Source organism: Durio zibethinus, chromosome 27 (assembly GCF_047325235.1).
Source record: "Durio zibethinus cultivar Kanyao isolate XHJ-2024 chromosome 27, ASM4732523v1, whole genome shotgun sequence".
In the NCBI taxonomy this organism is placed as follows: Eukaryota; Viridiplantae; Streptophyta; class Magnoliopsida; order Malvales; family Malvaceae; genus Durio; species Durio zibethinus.
The window spans coordinates 9,174,144-9,191,137 of NC_143188.1; the positions used below are offsets into that span (position 1 = coordinate 9,174,144).

The window sequence follows — 16,994 nt, forward strand, 5'->3', positions numbered from 1 at the left end:
GATCCAGTTTGTTGGATTCGACACCAATTCATGGGAACTGCTAACAAAAAGGTGAACGGTACACGCTAGACAGGCCTCTGAGATTCATGTTTCCACTTTTCGTGTAGTATAATCGAATAGTAGCCATTGTTATCCAGTCTCTTTGGAGAAAAATACATGAGGTTTCCTGAATGTAATCCTTCCAACAAACACATGAAATAGTAATTATTTTGTAACCCGTTTATCACATTTCATGCCCCGAGTTCAAAGAATTTATCACAAACTCCCTGAAAATGAATGCTCTTCTACATGCAGAAAAAATGAAACTTTGTTTGGAAAAACAAAATGTGGAGGAACAAACAGCGCCATCATCCATAAGGCGGAAAAACAATTGTGTTGCTCCCCAGACAATGAATTGTAGGCCCCTTTTGAGGACACTTCCTATCGCCATGATGACTGCTATTGTTAACATGGCAACTGTGTGGAACAATTTACAGTTTCTACGTCAAGTTGCCTGTTCCTTGTATTATGAAATTCCTTTTCTTCTCTCCTTCCACTTCAATTGATTCACTTTCTTCCTCTTTTCCAGTAAAAAAGCCTAACCATCCCAGTCATTCTCCGGGCCATCTCTGTTTGAAGACCTAGCAGTTACGCCATTTGCTGAGATATTCCCTACATGGCGTCCCACCGGTGATTTCACTGCGTTGTTCTTATCCCAATCATCATCCCAACCCTGGCCGGCTGGTCCCAACCTTCAGCTGTTTCTGCTTCAGTAGCTGCCATGGATTCTGGCAATCCCATTTCTAGCTCTTGGTATGGTATATACTATCATGCCCATCATGCTGTCTCCTCTTCCTAAACATGCAACAAGCCCATGATCCTCCGAAAATTACAACTGTTACAATCAAGAAGTATGCACCATTTACTGGAGTCACCAACTTGTCATAAGAAGGAAGGTTTAAGAAAAAGTTTCCTTCAGATACGAAAGGGTTCAGAGGAAGCACACAATCTCCATGTCCAGCATTTAAAACTAGCTCACTGCTTTTGCTGCTGATCAAAGAGATATTAATCTGATAACAAACAAACAAAAACACACATCAACTCTGGATACAAGTAAGCACATGAAAAGGGATATAAGCGTTAATCATGAACACTTTTTTGAACATTGTTCAGATTCAGAGTGTATACTTCATCAGTTCATATATGTTCATCCCTTAGGAACTGAAGTTACTAAACACAACATAGTAGACCACTGAACCCTGCGAAAAAAGGCCTATTAAGTGCTGCTATCTAATATTAACTTTGGCTTTGATATGCATTTACATTCAGGTTTGGCCTCTCTTGTTACCAGTTGGTTTTAACTTTTTAGTAAGATTCTTAACATGGTATCAAATCGAAATTGTGTTTATTGCCTCATTTCTTACATTGATTGCTGATTTGCCCCTTATTCATTGTTCACATAAGAAGCCTGTTGGTTTCAGTTGTTAGTATTGGCCCTACCAATTAAGGGGACTATCGAGTGATGTTAACCCATATCAGTTGATAAAGTTTTGTTGATTAACTTAGGGGCTTTTTGCCCTTTTTTTTAGGTCTGATTTACCGAATGGTATTAGGTAGGAAGACTTAACAATGTCCTTTGTGATGGAATAAAATAACCTCAAACAATATTTAAATCGAATATGTCATGCAAAAAAAAAAATCAAATTATCCTTTTCTTGTGTAAATATAGTAGGAATCAAATAAATAGAGCTAATAAATAAATCACCAAACCACAAGCACAAGGACACAAACAATTTACGTGGAAAACCTCCCCAAAATGAAGAGTAAAAACTAGGGTAGCAACAAATAATTTTTACTATCAAAATAATGGGAATACAAAGTTTTCTCTAGCTAGATCTAGAAGTATACAACCACAATATCTCGAGATTAAACAATCTTAGTAAAAAAACAATCTTACAATAGAAAATTGTAGAAGTCTTAACAAATTTTGGGATTAACAAACACCCACGAAATCAGTAGGTAAAAAACCCAAAACCTGATCTCCACCATTTAAACTAAAGAACATTGAATCTTGAATGCATTAATAAAATTTTAGCTCAATCAGACAATGAATTGACCTCGATCAAACTACTTGATTGGAACTGCACAAAATCATAATTTCTTCTTTTTTTCTCTATTTTGCTGCCACACTCTCTTGTTTCTTTTTTTTTTTTTCAATCATATAAGGATTTAAAACCATAAAACCAAGCATAAAAGAACTAAAAAAATCCTTGGTTAATGAGCTTTAGTTTTAGGTCACCTCTACATGGAGGAAACTAAGCCTAACACTTTGTAGCATGTTTTTTAATCTTGTTATACAATCAATTAATCATTCAAAATACACTAAGGGCTGCTGACATCAACCAATATACAATAGAGGAAAAACTTATTTTTCTCTTTTTTTAATTCACTTGGCTCGACAATGATTTACCTAAAGTCCCAAAACTTAGGCAAATTTTAAAGATAACAATTTAGTCACTACAATTTACTTTTTTTGGCATATTTCAATAAGTCTAAAGGGAGTGAGGGAAACTATTATGCCAAGCCTAGGTTCTTTTAACAATAATCAGTTGATAAACTCCATGCCTAGTTTAATAGCTTGGTAGAATCAATGAAACCTAGCTGAGATTTAAAACTTCTCTTTTTGTTTGGATGGACACTAGTTAAAATCTAACTTCAACTTTTACATTTTGAGTTTTATTCCTACATAAAATAAGTCTCATAATGTCCTAATATTATGAGAAAAGAAAAAGACTAAGAAAAAGAGAAAGAAAAGACCATATCCTTTCAGTACCATGTTTTGGTATTTTAAGTTCGTTGGAAATAGATTCCTCAAAAGGGCAAGCAGGATTAACTTTTAAAGTTTTTTCTCACTATTATGGACCAAAACAACCAGTTCTTGGACCCTGGAAAGGAAAAAAGAAATCAAATGAATTACTCTCCATAAGGAAACGTAAGAGATTAAAAAGGTTTTTTTTTTTCTTTCTTTTTTAAGAAGTATTGATCACTATGCTATTATATGAATTCTCTATTAACAACAATCAAAATTTACATAAAATAAGTTCACTACCTTCATTTTTTACAATTAGAAAAGGAAATTGAATTGGTGTCAATCTGATTAAACAGACAGTAAATTATATACCACCTAAAATTTACTCATATTTTAACTTAACATTTATATTGAGATTCATTTCTTAGCACTAAGGCAACAATATAGCATAACATAAAATCTAGCCAGGATATTGTTATAGATATGAGAAAATTTGCATTCAAGAATTTGTTATTCCTTTATCCTTAAATAATTGTTCACTTAAAATAACCTATCAATTACGAAATTAATAAAATCCAGCCAAGATATTGTTATAGATATGAGAAAATTTGCATTCAAGAATTTGCTATTCCTTTATCCTCAAATAAGTGTTCACTTAAAAGAACCCATCGATTACAAAATTAATTTTACAATGTGTTTAAATTTTCTACTAGCTTTTACCCTACATAAAGAGTAGTTTTTATTTCTTGTAATCCATAGTAGTAAAAAGGATAAAAAAACATATACCATTCCAAATTTGTCAACTAGGAATCTATCCTTTTATTGCCATCAATTAAGCCCCTAACTTATTTACACATTTAATCTATTATTTGGAAGGAATACTGTTAACACTTATGAGCTCCTATCTCATAGCTAGAAGGCCTACTAAGATTTTGTTGCTTGAAGAAAAGTGTAGATAGCCTTAGTAACAAAACACGTGGGTTTTGTTTTTTCTTTTTCTTTTTTTTTTAATTTGTTTGTCCTTTAACTTTAGAACAAGTAATCGATAGTCAACCTTTTAAATAATTACAATAGAAATAATTAGTTCAATTGTAATTATATATATGTTCTAGCAGTTAACAAGTTAGACTCATTAAGCATTCAACCAATTAATCATAAAAAAATTTCTAACCTAAAGAATCAACTTAAATATAAGGCTACAATAAAACCTCAAAGTTAACAGACATAATATGGCACCAATAAAGTATCAAATTTAATAATTTGTATATGGATGGCCAAGCCATTTGCAAATTTAATAATTTGGACATGAATACCCTAACTATGCCTATGTATTGTTACACAGTTTTGAAAAAGTTCAAAATTCTATTTTTCAAACATTTTCAAAAGTGAAACAAGCCCTCCAATTAACAAAACCAAGAGCAAACATAATTGACAACATATTTCAGTGCACATAATTGCTTTACTAGGTAGCTAATGCATACTTAATTCCACTTACGTAATCAATATAAGAATGGCATTTCTCTAATAAAAGCAAAAGCATAAATCACTAGTTGATTTAAAGTTCAATGAAACAGTCAATCACTTTTTATCTCGAATGACATCCCACCACCCTAACAACATGTTAAGGGTATTTAATGGTCCAAAAGGCATTGTGATCTTTTTTTTTTCATTAGAAGCTCCTAGCAAATAATCAAGGGTATTTCAGACATTTGAGCTAACTTGACATGTTAGGTCGACTTGACAGGTTCAATGCCACATCAAGTTGGCCATATCACTATTGTTTCCATTGGTTCCCTTTCTCTTATATATAAATATAGACATCCAAGCATTATCATCACAGGTTCTATCTTGTCTACATCATTTACTCTTTTCTCTTTTCAACTTTTTTTTTTATATCTGACTTGTGTAGGAATGCAAAAAAAAGAAACATTTTTTGCTTTTGCGTCTAACTATTCCCTTCCTTTTCTTATCATTATAAGAGTACCCTCATGTCAAAACTCGGCACCAACATTTGATCCTCCAAGTAGGGGCTTTCTATTCATCAACTGAGTATAAGATAATACCACTTAAGAAGAGAGCTCTGAAGGAAGAAAAGACGTTTGTCTTGACCAAAATAAAAACACACAATAACCAACACTCAGACAAACATGTCCCATAACAAGCAGGTCTAACCATGGAGCAGTTTCTCTAATTACGCATATACAAGCTCTTAAGCAAATGTTACAAACTATAACCATACCACATGCCTCAAAGGTGCTTGACCTAGTCACTACTAGCTGACAAACTGTGAAAATATAATCAAGCTATAAAGAGTTTGGCCTTTAGAGAAAAAAAGCATGATATTCCAACCACTCACCGCTACCTAAGTCATAACTTAACATACGTCACAACCTAAATATCAAAACAAACCAACTTGAAACCCTAACCAAACAAAGACCTAGAAGCTCAAATGCACGCCATAGAGAAGGAACTAAAAGTGAAGGCAATAACTTTTGAGGATGAGCTCAAATTTTTGGAGACCTCACTTTTTATTGAAGAAATTATCAGAGCTATGCCTCTAAAGGGGTTCAAAATGCTAACCCTAGAAACTTATGACAGTATTTCTGATCCCTTTGATCATCTAAAACTTTATAAAACCAATATGATGATGCGAGGTATAGATGAAACTTTAATGTATAAAGGCCTTGCTACTACCCTTATAGATGCAACTTAGTCTTGGTATAGCAGCCTAAAACTGAGGTCGATCAATACATTTAAATAGCTCAACCACTCTTTTTTGTCTCAATTTGTGAGTAGCTGAAGAACGAAAAAGATGACTTTAAGCTCGACGTTGATTCATCAAGGTCGAGATGAATTTTTGAAGGATTATGTCACTCGTTTTAACATGAAAGCCTTATAGGTGAAAGACCTAAAACAAGTGGCTGATGTAGTCACCTTAACAAGTAAACTTAATAATAGAGAGTACCATCTCAAGCTAACCTTATCCTTAGACCCACCTAAGACTTTGGCTAACGTCTTACTTGTAGCTGATAAATATATAAATGTTGAAGCTACAATAAAAAATAGCTAAGGTGAAAGAGGCTTATCGCCTCTCCTCAGTGATCGAAGTGAAGAAACTCTTCTTTTTTCCTTAGTCGTTAAAAAGATAAAAATTTTTACGATCTTCCTTCAAAAAAGAGATAACATAAAACTAAAAACCTCAGTTGAAAAAAAATTATACTACATTGAATATCTCTCGAAAGAGGATTCTAATACAAATTGAGAGAAATTCAGAGCTAATATGATCAAAACCATTAAGGCAAAACACAATGAGGGATCCAAGTAAAATATGCACTTTCTATAGAGACATAGGTCACAACACTAAGGACTGTGTCGACTTCAAAAATGAGATTAAGGCCTTGATTAGAAGAGGTCAATTGAGATGATTTATACACTGATAAAAGCAAGAGCAAAATAGTTCAGACTAATAATGGGATCGAAGAAAACCCACAAAGGATAAGAAAAGTAGGCCAAAAGAAAACATGAAAAGAGAAGTTCAAAAAGATAAACAAAGGCAGGAGAAAGGTTGAATTGTGAATAACATACCAATTGTCGGGGTAATTAATGTGACTACTAAAGGGAACTCTACCTCAACTAAAGAAAAGTCTAACCAAGGTATGGTCATAGCCATAGGCTCCTCAATAAAGAAAAAAAAAAGATTAAAAAGATGAATCGATCTTATTTCGTTTAAAAAATTTAGAAAGAATTCAATACTCCTATTATGATGCCATAGTGATTATCGCAGTGGTATATAATTATGTAGTTAAGTGGATCATATTTGATAATGAACTCTTGATTGACATTATGTACCATAACACCATAAAGAAGATAGAAATTAAGAAAAATTAGTTGTAACCGATCACCATGACCCTAATCGAATTTAGGAATGAACAAGTATCAGTAAAAGGGATTACCAAATTACCAATTTATTTGGGGATGGAATAGAGGATAATCATGTCAATCATAGAATTTATAGTTGTATATGTTCCATCTGCCTATAATATGATATTAAGAAAACCTAGACAGTCTGTTATGCGGTTCATAGGCTCAACTCCTCATTTAAAAGTAAAGTTTCAAACACCTTAAGGGATTGGAGAGTGAGGGGAGACTAGTCCATAGCACTACAATATTACATCACAACAATGAAATGAGTGACTAGAAAATAGAATAGTTCAACTAAGGCTAAGAAAGTTGAAGAAGAGAAGCAAACAACAAAAACAAAGAAAAAGTGAGAAAATAAGAGTAAACACTTACAACATAAAATTGACCTAATAAAAGCACACTATTAAGCCACACTGAGCTCTTAAACTCCAACAAAATATACACTTTTGTTTCATTTTTTAAACTTTTAAATAGATTATAAAGGTGATCGAGTTTTCAAGATGGCACAAATATTTACATGTTATTAGGACTAAGCTAACACACCTGCCAAAAGGAATATTGAAATGAAAAATACATTCTGTTCAATCCTACATTTTGATCACTTATCAATAACATACTAATCATCATGTTAGGATCTATCTTTATAGAAAATGGTCTCAACCTAACTGAACATAAAGAAATAATTGATAAAAGATATGATTCAAACGATAATTGACCTAAGCTAGTGAAAGACCTTGTGTTTATATTGTTTTGGGAGAATATTCCTGAAAAATACATGCAAATTGAAACTAAACTTGAACACAAAGAACAATTAAATTAACTCTTGAGAAATTACTTCGACCTATTCGCTTGGACACCGTTTGATATGCCTAGAATTGATGCTGAGATAATGGTTCATAGGTTTTTTTGCACACTAATCCGAACATGAAATTAGTTCAACAAAAGAAAAAGACTTTTACCCCAAAAAAGATAAAAAAACTATTGAGGAGGAGGTTAACAAGCTATTGCAAGTAGGCTTTATTAAAGAGGTTTATTACTCTGAATGGATAGCCAATGTGGTTATAGTAAAAAAGCATAGCAAAAAATGAAAGATGTGTGTTGATTTTACTACCTTAATAAAATATGCCCAAAAGATGATTTTTCTATCTTTAGCATAAATCGATTAATGGACAATAATATCAACTATGACCTCTTCAGTTTTATAAACGTTTACTCTGGCTATAACCAAATAAAATATTGAAAGAAGATGAGGAAAAAAATGACTTTCATCACTGAAAAATTTTTACTATTATAAAGTGATGCCATTTAGCTTGAAAAATAAATGGGCGACTTACTAAAAACTAGTCAATAAGGTCTTCAAAAATAAGATCAACATTAATTTGGAGATATATATGTATGACATGATAGTAAAAAGAAAGAACTTGGCTAAGTACTTGAAAAACCTCGAAAAGACCTTTAACACATTGAAAAAATACAACATGAGACTTAATTAGAACAAGTGCACATTTGAAGTCATATCGGGTAAATTTTTTGACTATATGATCAATAAGAGGGGGATAAAGGTGAATCTAAAAAAGTTTAGGCAATCTTGACATAAAAACACTGCTTTGGCGAAAGAAGTGCATAGGTTACTAGAAGAATAATCACCCTGAGCAGGTTTATGTCTAGATCAGTGGAGCGATGCCTGTCATTTTTTTAAATTTTTATAAACATCTATAATTTTATATAAACCTCTCAATGTTAGAAAACATTTGTTGAACTTAAAGAGTTTCTATCCTTTTCACCCATATTTTTTAAGTTGAAGTATGATGAAACCTTGTACCTATATCTAGCCACCACTGACCAAGCTATCAGCTCGATCTTAATCCATGAAAAAGAAAGAGACAGATGTTGATCTATTTTATAAGCAAGGTATTGATGGGGTCAAAGATAAACTATAACAAGATTTTAAAAAAAAGCCTATGTGATTGTCACATCGATAAAAAAACTTAGGCTATATTTTCAAGCTCACACAATTCACGTATTGGTTGACCAACCACTGAGGTAGGTCTTACAGAAGCCAAAATTGTCAAAGACTAATCAAATAGGTTGTAGAGCTTAGTGAATTCCATTTACATATACTCCTCAAGTCAGCCTTAAAATCGTAAGTGTTGGCAGATTTCATTATAGAGTTTATGTTGGCTTATCCTAATGAACAACCCGAGAAGAATGAAGAAATAAGTAGACCTTAGCGAATTCGACCTACATATACTCCTTAGGTCGATCTTAAAATCCCAAGTGTTGGCAGATTTCATTGTAGAGTTCATGTTGACTCATCTTAATGAACAACTTGAGAAGAATAAGAAAGTTACAAAAAAAAATGGAAATTTTTTATTGTAGGATTGTTCACCAACCACGGCAACGAAACCAGCCTCATTTTGATCAACTTGGAAGGCTTGCAATATCAGTACACTCTTAAAATTTAGATTTAAGGCATCTAATAATGAGTTCAAGTACAAGACACTAATAACTGGCTTAAGACTAGCAGCTAAGCTAAATATTAAGTATATAATCGTATGTAGTGACTCATAATAAGTGGTTGGTCATATAAATAGTGAGTTCAGAGCTTAGAAAAAAAGAATCCAGAGATATTTAGACAAAGTGCTGGCTTTCGTTGATTTTTAAAAAACTGAGGTGCAAAAAATATGAGGTCTGAAAACTCACTAGCAAACTCCTATCCAAACTAGACTCTAGGATAATAATAGAGAATTCGGGCCAAGCCTTAGTAGAAAAATTGACACGAAAAAATACTGAGGAGAAACTAGTCAAATAGATCAAAGAAAAAAACATTTGGATGTTCCCGATTAAGACATACCTAACTATGAAAGAGCTGTTTAAAGATAGGGTCCGAGCTAAAGTCTTAATGAGGAATGCTTATCGGTATATCATGATTAATGAAAAATTATACAGAATATGTTTCAGCCTACTTTACCTAAGATGTATAGATGATGAAGAAGCAAACTATGTTTTAAAAAAAATTTATAAAGGGATATGCTAGAGTCACCTTGAACCTCAATCATTTGCTTACAAAATGCTTTAAGGTAAGCCTATTATTAGCCCATCATTAGAAGGGATGTAACCAACTTGGTGAAAAGATATGACAAATGCTAGAAGTTCATCCATGTATCACACATTCCATCAACTAAACTTATCCTTATTATCAGTCTTTGGCCTTTCATGTATTAGGAGATTGATGTCCTTAAACCATTCACCTTGGCCATAATCCAAAGGAGATTTATCCTAATAGTAGTAGAATACTTTACAAAGTGGCTTGAAATCGAAGCCTTGGCTACTACATTGAAGTCCTAGGTTGAGAAATTTGTATGGAATAATATAGTCTATAGGTTTGGACTACCTCAATCCATAATCATGGATAATCGTAAATAATTTAAAAATTAGACGCTCAAGAAATGGTGTTTCAACCTTCATATCGATTTAAGGTTCACGTCAGTTGCCCACCTTCAATCTAATGACTAATTTAAGGCGGCTAATAAGACAATATTGGAAACCCTAAAAAAGATATTGGACGAGTTTAAAAGTAAGTGGGATGATGAGCTTCTTAGAAGACTAAGGCCTTGAGGACAACCATAAAGGTCCCTACTAAAAAAATCTCTTTCTACATGGCATTTGGAATAGAAGTTGTGGTGCCTATAGAGATTGATCTCTCGAGCTTGAAAGTTGAATTGGAGTCAAGAAAAGGAAACAATGAGGCCTTAATAGTTAAAGAGCAAAGAGATATGGCCTTAACCAAAATAATGACTTATCAATAAAGGGTATTCAACTATTACAATAGAAGGGTCTGATATAAAAACATTAGGAATGGGGACTTGGTGCTTAGAAAGACTGAAGCCTTCAGAGTTTATGACTGGTGGCAAGCTAGCTTCGATTTGGGAATAGCCCTATGTGGTTAAATAGGTCATCCATAATGTGACTTATAGATTACAAAACATGAACAACAATCCTTTATTGAGGATATGTAACGCATATAATTTAAAAATGTATTTTCAATAGCTCAAACTTGACCAAACTCACTCTTGTAATTCAAAATTCATTGAATGAAGTTACAATGATCGTGTTCATTGTGAGTTTAAAAATAGTGTTTTGTCCAACCTAATATAACTTTGGCAAAATCCAACCTAATTTTTTATTTTTTTAGTTTAGGATTCGACTGACCTAACATAGTTGACCTAAAGCTTGTTTTAAAATGGATTCTTAAGTTAATTTGAGCCATTTTTAGACATTTAGGTGAATTTCAAGCTCACTTAAATCAAGGTGAAACTTAAGATTATTTTTTATCAAATTAATTATTGGCTGAGTTATTTTAAATTGTTTATGATGAGTTTACCGAACTTAAGCTATGAAGTCATCTTGTGAACAATTATCCAAGCTTAAACTTGAAATTTTAAACTAAATAAGTAAGGCAAAGCTAAACTAAAACTTAAAGCAAAATGTTCCATTTTTCATTGATGATAACTAGGCTAATATAAAAAAATTTTAAATGAAAGAAGTTATGTAGAGTGATTTAATCCGATGTTATAACAAAAATCAACAAAAATTAACAAAAACCAAGAAAATAAAAAAAGCCTTTTAAGCATTAACAATAGTAGCATTAGCACCTCCAACAACAACAGCAACAACATAAGTTGGTTTTTCTTTAGCCATGGGGCCTAAGGTAGGCTCAAGCTCAGCATCTAGTGCTTCATCTTCATCCTCTCCCTCTCCTTCTTTCTCATTGAAATGGTGTGGAGGGAGCCTCGATCTCATGTTGTTCAGGTCAATATCAAATAAGTCAAGGTTAAGGTTAGTGAATTTAAGCTACACCTTATCTTTTGTTAGCTCAAAGGCACTGAGGACATTCTCCTTAGAGAATTTCACCTTAAGCCTAAAGAATTCTTTGAAAGTTTTAAACTACTCAATGGCTTTTTGTTTGAGCTATTTTTTTTCTTCACCCTAGCTTTGAGCTCAAACCTTAGCTTTATAATTTCAATTTGAGCTTTACTAAGTTTTAGCTTAGCCTATTCTCTTATAAACTTTACTGAACCTTTTTTATATTCACGCTTTTCAGCTTGGCCATCAACTCATCCATTTTTTTCTTTGCTTGGTCTCTTTTTTGTGAGAAGCATTGAGGCAGGACCTTAGACTACATAGGGTATCTGAACTATTCTTATGCTACTTGCTTAGGACAATCGTATCTTTCTCAACCTTAAGTAGATAAGTTATAACTAGGTAGGCATGGTGGAAAGCTTGGTTGATATTGTCAACAGGCTCAAAATGAGGCTTTTAGTAAACTAAATATAATGAACTCAGACTTAGCAAAATAAAAAGCACAGAGTAAAGGGAGAGCTAAGCTGAAGCTAAATAATACTTACTACTAGCAAGGATCACAATCTTGCAGAATCTCCTGGCTATATCGGGGCTCCCTAATGGGTTATCACTTGGAGTGTACTCTAAGTTGGTACAAGCCTTTTTCAAATTGGGCCTTAGAACTTTGGACTTAGGATTTTCCAAGTTAGAGGAAAAGGCCTTCGTCTTTAATCTCTTTACGAGAGAAAGAACTGTTGAAAAGATTTCTCGGGTTAGTCATTTTATGTTTTTTACTACTAGAAGAATGCTGAGCTAAATAGCTTGGTTACTTATTTATCGTGGGGCTGATAACCTTATTCCCCCTTAAAAGAGGGCACTGAGTTGAATCTTTTTGGTTTTGGCCTTCTTCAGCCGGCTCATATTGAAAAAAAGAGAAGTTGAAGTTCTTATTTATAGATATCTCTGTAAAACCAAGCTAAAAGTTAGAGAAAAAATCAAACAAAACAAAAATCCTATGAGGTTACCTCACACCTACCTTGGTACTTCGTCTTGTTTATTACTTAAGGAAAAGTCAGTTCATAGGCATTTATAACAAGCTCACCCTAATTATTTTGTCTTGATCAAAAAGATCTAAAACATAGAGAACAACAAGCATATCTACAAAATTACCGAACTCATTTATTACCTCTCAGGCCTTAACCTTAACCTCGACCTCATTATCTCTCTATTTTCTTTTGTTTTTAGAGGTAGAGGAAAAGTAGCTTCTAGTTCTTGATGAAGCTCGAGTAGTCAACAAACAACTTTTTATTAGGTCAAGCTATGACGTAAAATAATCTTTCATTGTTGGGGTACTTTTTAATAAAAAAAATTTCCTTTAATAAAAGGAGGTTGGGAAAAATATCTAAATGTTGACAAAAAGACAATAAAACCTACTATGTACCATATAAAGTTAATGGTGAGCTGAGTGATTGTTAAATTATAAGAATTAAAAATTAAAATAAATAAAGAATAAAGTAAGACCTCAGATTGGCCACAAATGAATCTTAATATACCCAAAGTCGATGTCGCTCCAATTTATTTATGACTCGATCTGAAGAGTTCGGCATTAGTATACTATACCTCTTCTCGAGAAAACGAAAGTTCATTCATAAAACATAGATATGATAAGCTGAACACATATTGAGGTAGTTCTTGGGATTAGTCATATATTTTAATTCGTTCAACATATCTTTAGGGATCATGCCTAGGTAACAAAGGGTAAGATTCAGACTCAAACTTCTGAACAAGAGTAAGATTTTGAGTTGGAACAATGGTGGAAAGCACCATGACTTTAAGGGAAAAAAAGGGATGAAAATACTCATTGAGAGAAAAGGTAATGTCAACAAAAGTTGATTGAAAAGGAATAGAAAAAATTATAGGAGCATTTATAGGCAGGAGAGTTGAAGAAAAAGAAGGCTGATGAGACTAGACCTCAAAAGGGGAAGATGAGTGAAAGTCAACTATAGAAGATGGGTCAACGTGAGATATGGGGAAAAAAGGTAAATTTTTCAAATCAAAATCTATCTGAGCACACAACTTTTCTGTACTCAGAACCCATTCTCATTTTGCCCAAGTATTCTTATCAACCTATTGCCTCGCTGCCTTGGACATTGGGTTAAGCCAATATGTTATCTTATAGTAGTCTCAACCCTTAATGGTTGGTAGGACCAAATCATCTTCATCTTGCCTAAGCTGACCTCTCCAAAGCTTTACCTTAAAACTTCTTTTTTTTAGAACTAAAGCTAGAAGACATGATAAAGAGAGTACGTACCGAGAAAAATGGAAAGAACGAATGAAAGGAAAAGAACTGTAAGGTCAAAAAAGGCAAAAAGCTTTTGATGTGGAAAAGTTTAGGTCAAATAGGGAGAAAGAAAGCAAAAAGGTAAAAAATAAAGGTCCCAACAACCCTTTATATAGGTGCTCCTTAGATCAGATGAATGACCCAGATTGTGCCACATGTCAGAGCACTATTAGAAAATATTTTTTTACCTTCTCTACTCTGAATTTTATCGTCCAAATTACCTCTTTGCATTTAATGTAACCTCAATCACTTAACTTGGTCAGTTTCACCAGATCAAATGGGTCTTAAAGTCGAACCGGTCTAGTGAACTGATGGTTGGTTCATCACCAAAGCTTAAATAAGGATTCAAGTTCAAGCTTCTAAAAAAATGTTTAACTCTCACATTAGCCAGATGGACTCTTCAACCTTTCCAAATCTTTCATCTTAACCTCGGATCATCCCAAATAAAAAACACCTCAACAACTTTCAAACTACTTATATATTTAACCCAAAGCACACGTGAAAGATTAGACTCCCATCAGGTTGGCATTCATTAGAGCACCTCATGTCGAAATAAACAACAAATAGTTTGTTGATGCCAGCCTACACACCGACCTTAACCATAGGGGATCAGATCCCTTATGGTCCCCTTTAAGTTGGTCAACTTGTGCAAAATGAATTAACTGCACACCTAATAGTCAGATACTCAGACTACTTGATGAGATGATAAAATGTTGGGGTATTTAGTGGTTTAAAAGGCATGATGGTCTTTTCTTTATTAGAGGCTTCTAACAAACAACCAAAGGTATTTCAAACATTTGAGTCGACCTGACCTGACATGTTTAGTGCCACATTAGCTCGAACATGTCATTGTTGTCCCTCATTGGTCCCATGTCACTCATTTATAAAAACAAACATCTAAGCATTATCATCACATGTTACATTTTATCTACACCTTTTACTTTTCCCTGATCTCTTTTATTTTGATTTTTGATTTGTGCATCAAAGTGCAAATGCAATAAACACTACATGCTTTTGTATCCAATCACTATCTTCCCTTTCTTATCCTATTAAGAGTACCCTCACATCAGAACTCAACACCACCACAACCAGTTAAAAAAAAAAAAAAAAAAAACCGAAAGAGCATATGGAATGACCAGTTCCAAAACCTTAAATGCAGGCAGTCATGGAATTCCCGTCTACACAGCTGTTAGCTACGCCATCACACGTTTCCGCAATCCCTGACTTGGAACCACTTTCATCCCCATTTGTCTTCTTCTTATTCTTATCCTCCTTTGTTTCTCAGGCTCCGTACTTTTTGGATTCTTTCCACTATATATATACTTTTTCTTCTCCTCAGTATCCTTCATTGTTTTATCATTCTTTGAATTTGAAGTTAAACTTGAATTATTTCCACTATCTATTTCGTTTTCAGGAGCTGGACTCTCCTTCTCCGTTTTGTCCGATAGTGTTGGATCCTTCTTATCATCTGGAAGTGGAGTCACGGAATCCGTTCTATGCAAAAACTTGGGATCCAATTTCGATGGACTGTCTGATTTCTTGGCGCCCGAACCCGATGAAGGACTTGGCAACGGAGAACTCTAAAATTCCAACAATAGATAATTTTTGTTAATACCAAATTGTTGACTACTAAAACGAAAAGTAAAATAATAAATAAAATAATATAAAGAAAGAGAAATTACGGGCAGCGTTGGGGCGGTGGTGTCGTTCTTTGATGGAGATTTATCCGCAAGTATCGAAGCTTCCAAAACAACGAAGCATTGGAAACATCGGCGAAGATTAAAAACAATAAAATCGCTGTCGTAATTGCATTTCTGTTCATCGCCATTTAAAAGAAAAAAAAACTAATAATTTTCTCTTATTTTTGTTTCTTGCTAAGATTACGATCTGGAAATGAAAAAAAGGCATTTTAGCCATTGAATAAACTCATTTCCAAGCAAAATTAGCAAACCCGAAAGAAAGAGAATAAAGTAACTAACTAGAAATAAATCAGAAATCAAGACGGAAGAAATCCTACACTATTCAGCATAAAAAAAAAAAAACGCCAAAGCTTATGTTTCAAGCAATTCGCTTAAAAATTTAGGAACAAAAAGGGTTATTGGAAACAACGAAGATGATGATGAGGAAGACACTGAGACTCGAAATTACTAGTATTTAGGGTACCGTATATCAATACGGTATGAGTATATGCTAGTATCTATACTAGTGTATATATATATATATACATATATTTTTTTACTTAAAATGTTATGAAACAATTGTGTAATATCCGTATTTATTTATCCTATTATTCTGTTTCCAACGAAATTCTATGGTATATTTAAATTTTACTTAAATTACTTTAAAATAGAATTTCCATAGTAAAAAAAAAAAGAAGAAATAATAGTTACTTTTATCTTGTTGATAGGAGAAAATAAAGTTACTTAAATTACTTATTTAAACACAATTTACTTAAATTACTTATAGTCTAACAATATCATAATTTTTAAAGTAAATCTTAAAATTTTGTTCAAATTCATTTATGGAGCTTAAAATTTTTTTGTCTAAGTCATTTTTCAAATGTTGAACAAACCTTGAGTTTGGATAATTTAATTTTGGACACCTTTTTATGATAGAGTGTTGTGATTTTTCTTTTTTTTTTTTTTCAAAGCTAACAAAGAAATATTGTTTAATTAACATCGATTTTCTTTTCTTAGTAGATAGAACTAGTAATAGCATATAGGCACTTTTGTGTTGAAAAAGCTTGTTAGGAGCAAAGCATGATTTCTTGGTTACAAGGAAGAATAAAGTGAAACATTACAAGTCCAGCTTGGCTGAAGAATGCTTGGAAGCTTGGACAACTCCCATGGCCTAGGCTCCACTATCAAAGTAGAAATGGCAGCAATAGTAAAGCATACTCAAATGGAAGTAAAGTGTAATTTATTTGGAATCTTGTGTAAGACATACAGTATGCATTTCCTTTTGAGTCATCTTATTATCTTATTACCATGTTAAAAACGTTCCTTAAAAATACTTTTTAAAAGTACATATTTTTCTTTATACTTATGTCACTTACAATATTTTTTATTTAACCATTATATATTAAATTTGAAATTCACTTAA

General features: G+C 32.9%; 1 long non-coding RNA gene across 1 annotated transcript; it reads right to left on the reverse strand.

Annotated features, from left to right (window-relative positions):
• Positions 1-179: 179 nt before the first annotated feature.
• On the reverse strand, positions 180-16,058 carry LOC149510890 (uncharacterized). The gene is made up of 2 exons (XR_016334869.1): positions 15,029-16,058; positions 180-1,049 (listed from the first exon to the last, which is right to left on the reverse strand). It is a non-coding gene; the product is annotated as an uncharacterized LOC149510890 (long non-coding RNA).
• Between the last annotated feature and the right edge of the window lie 936 nt (positions 16,059-16,994).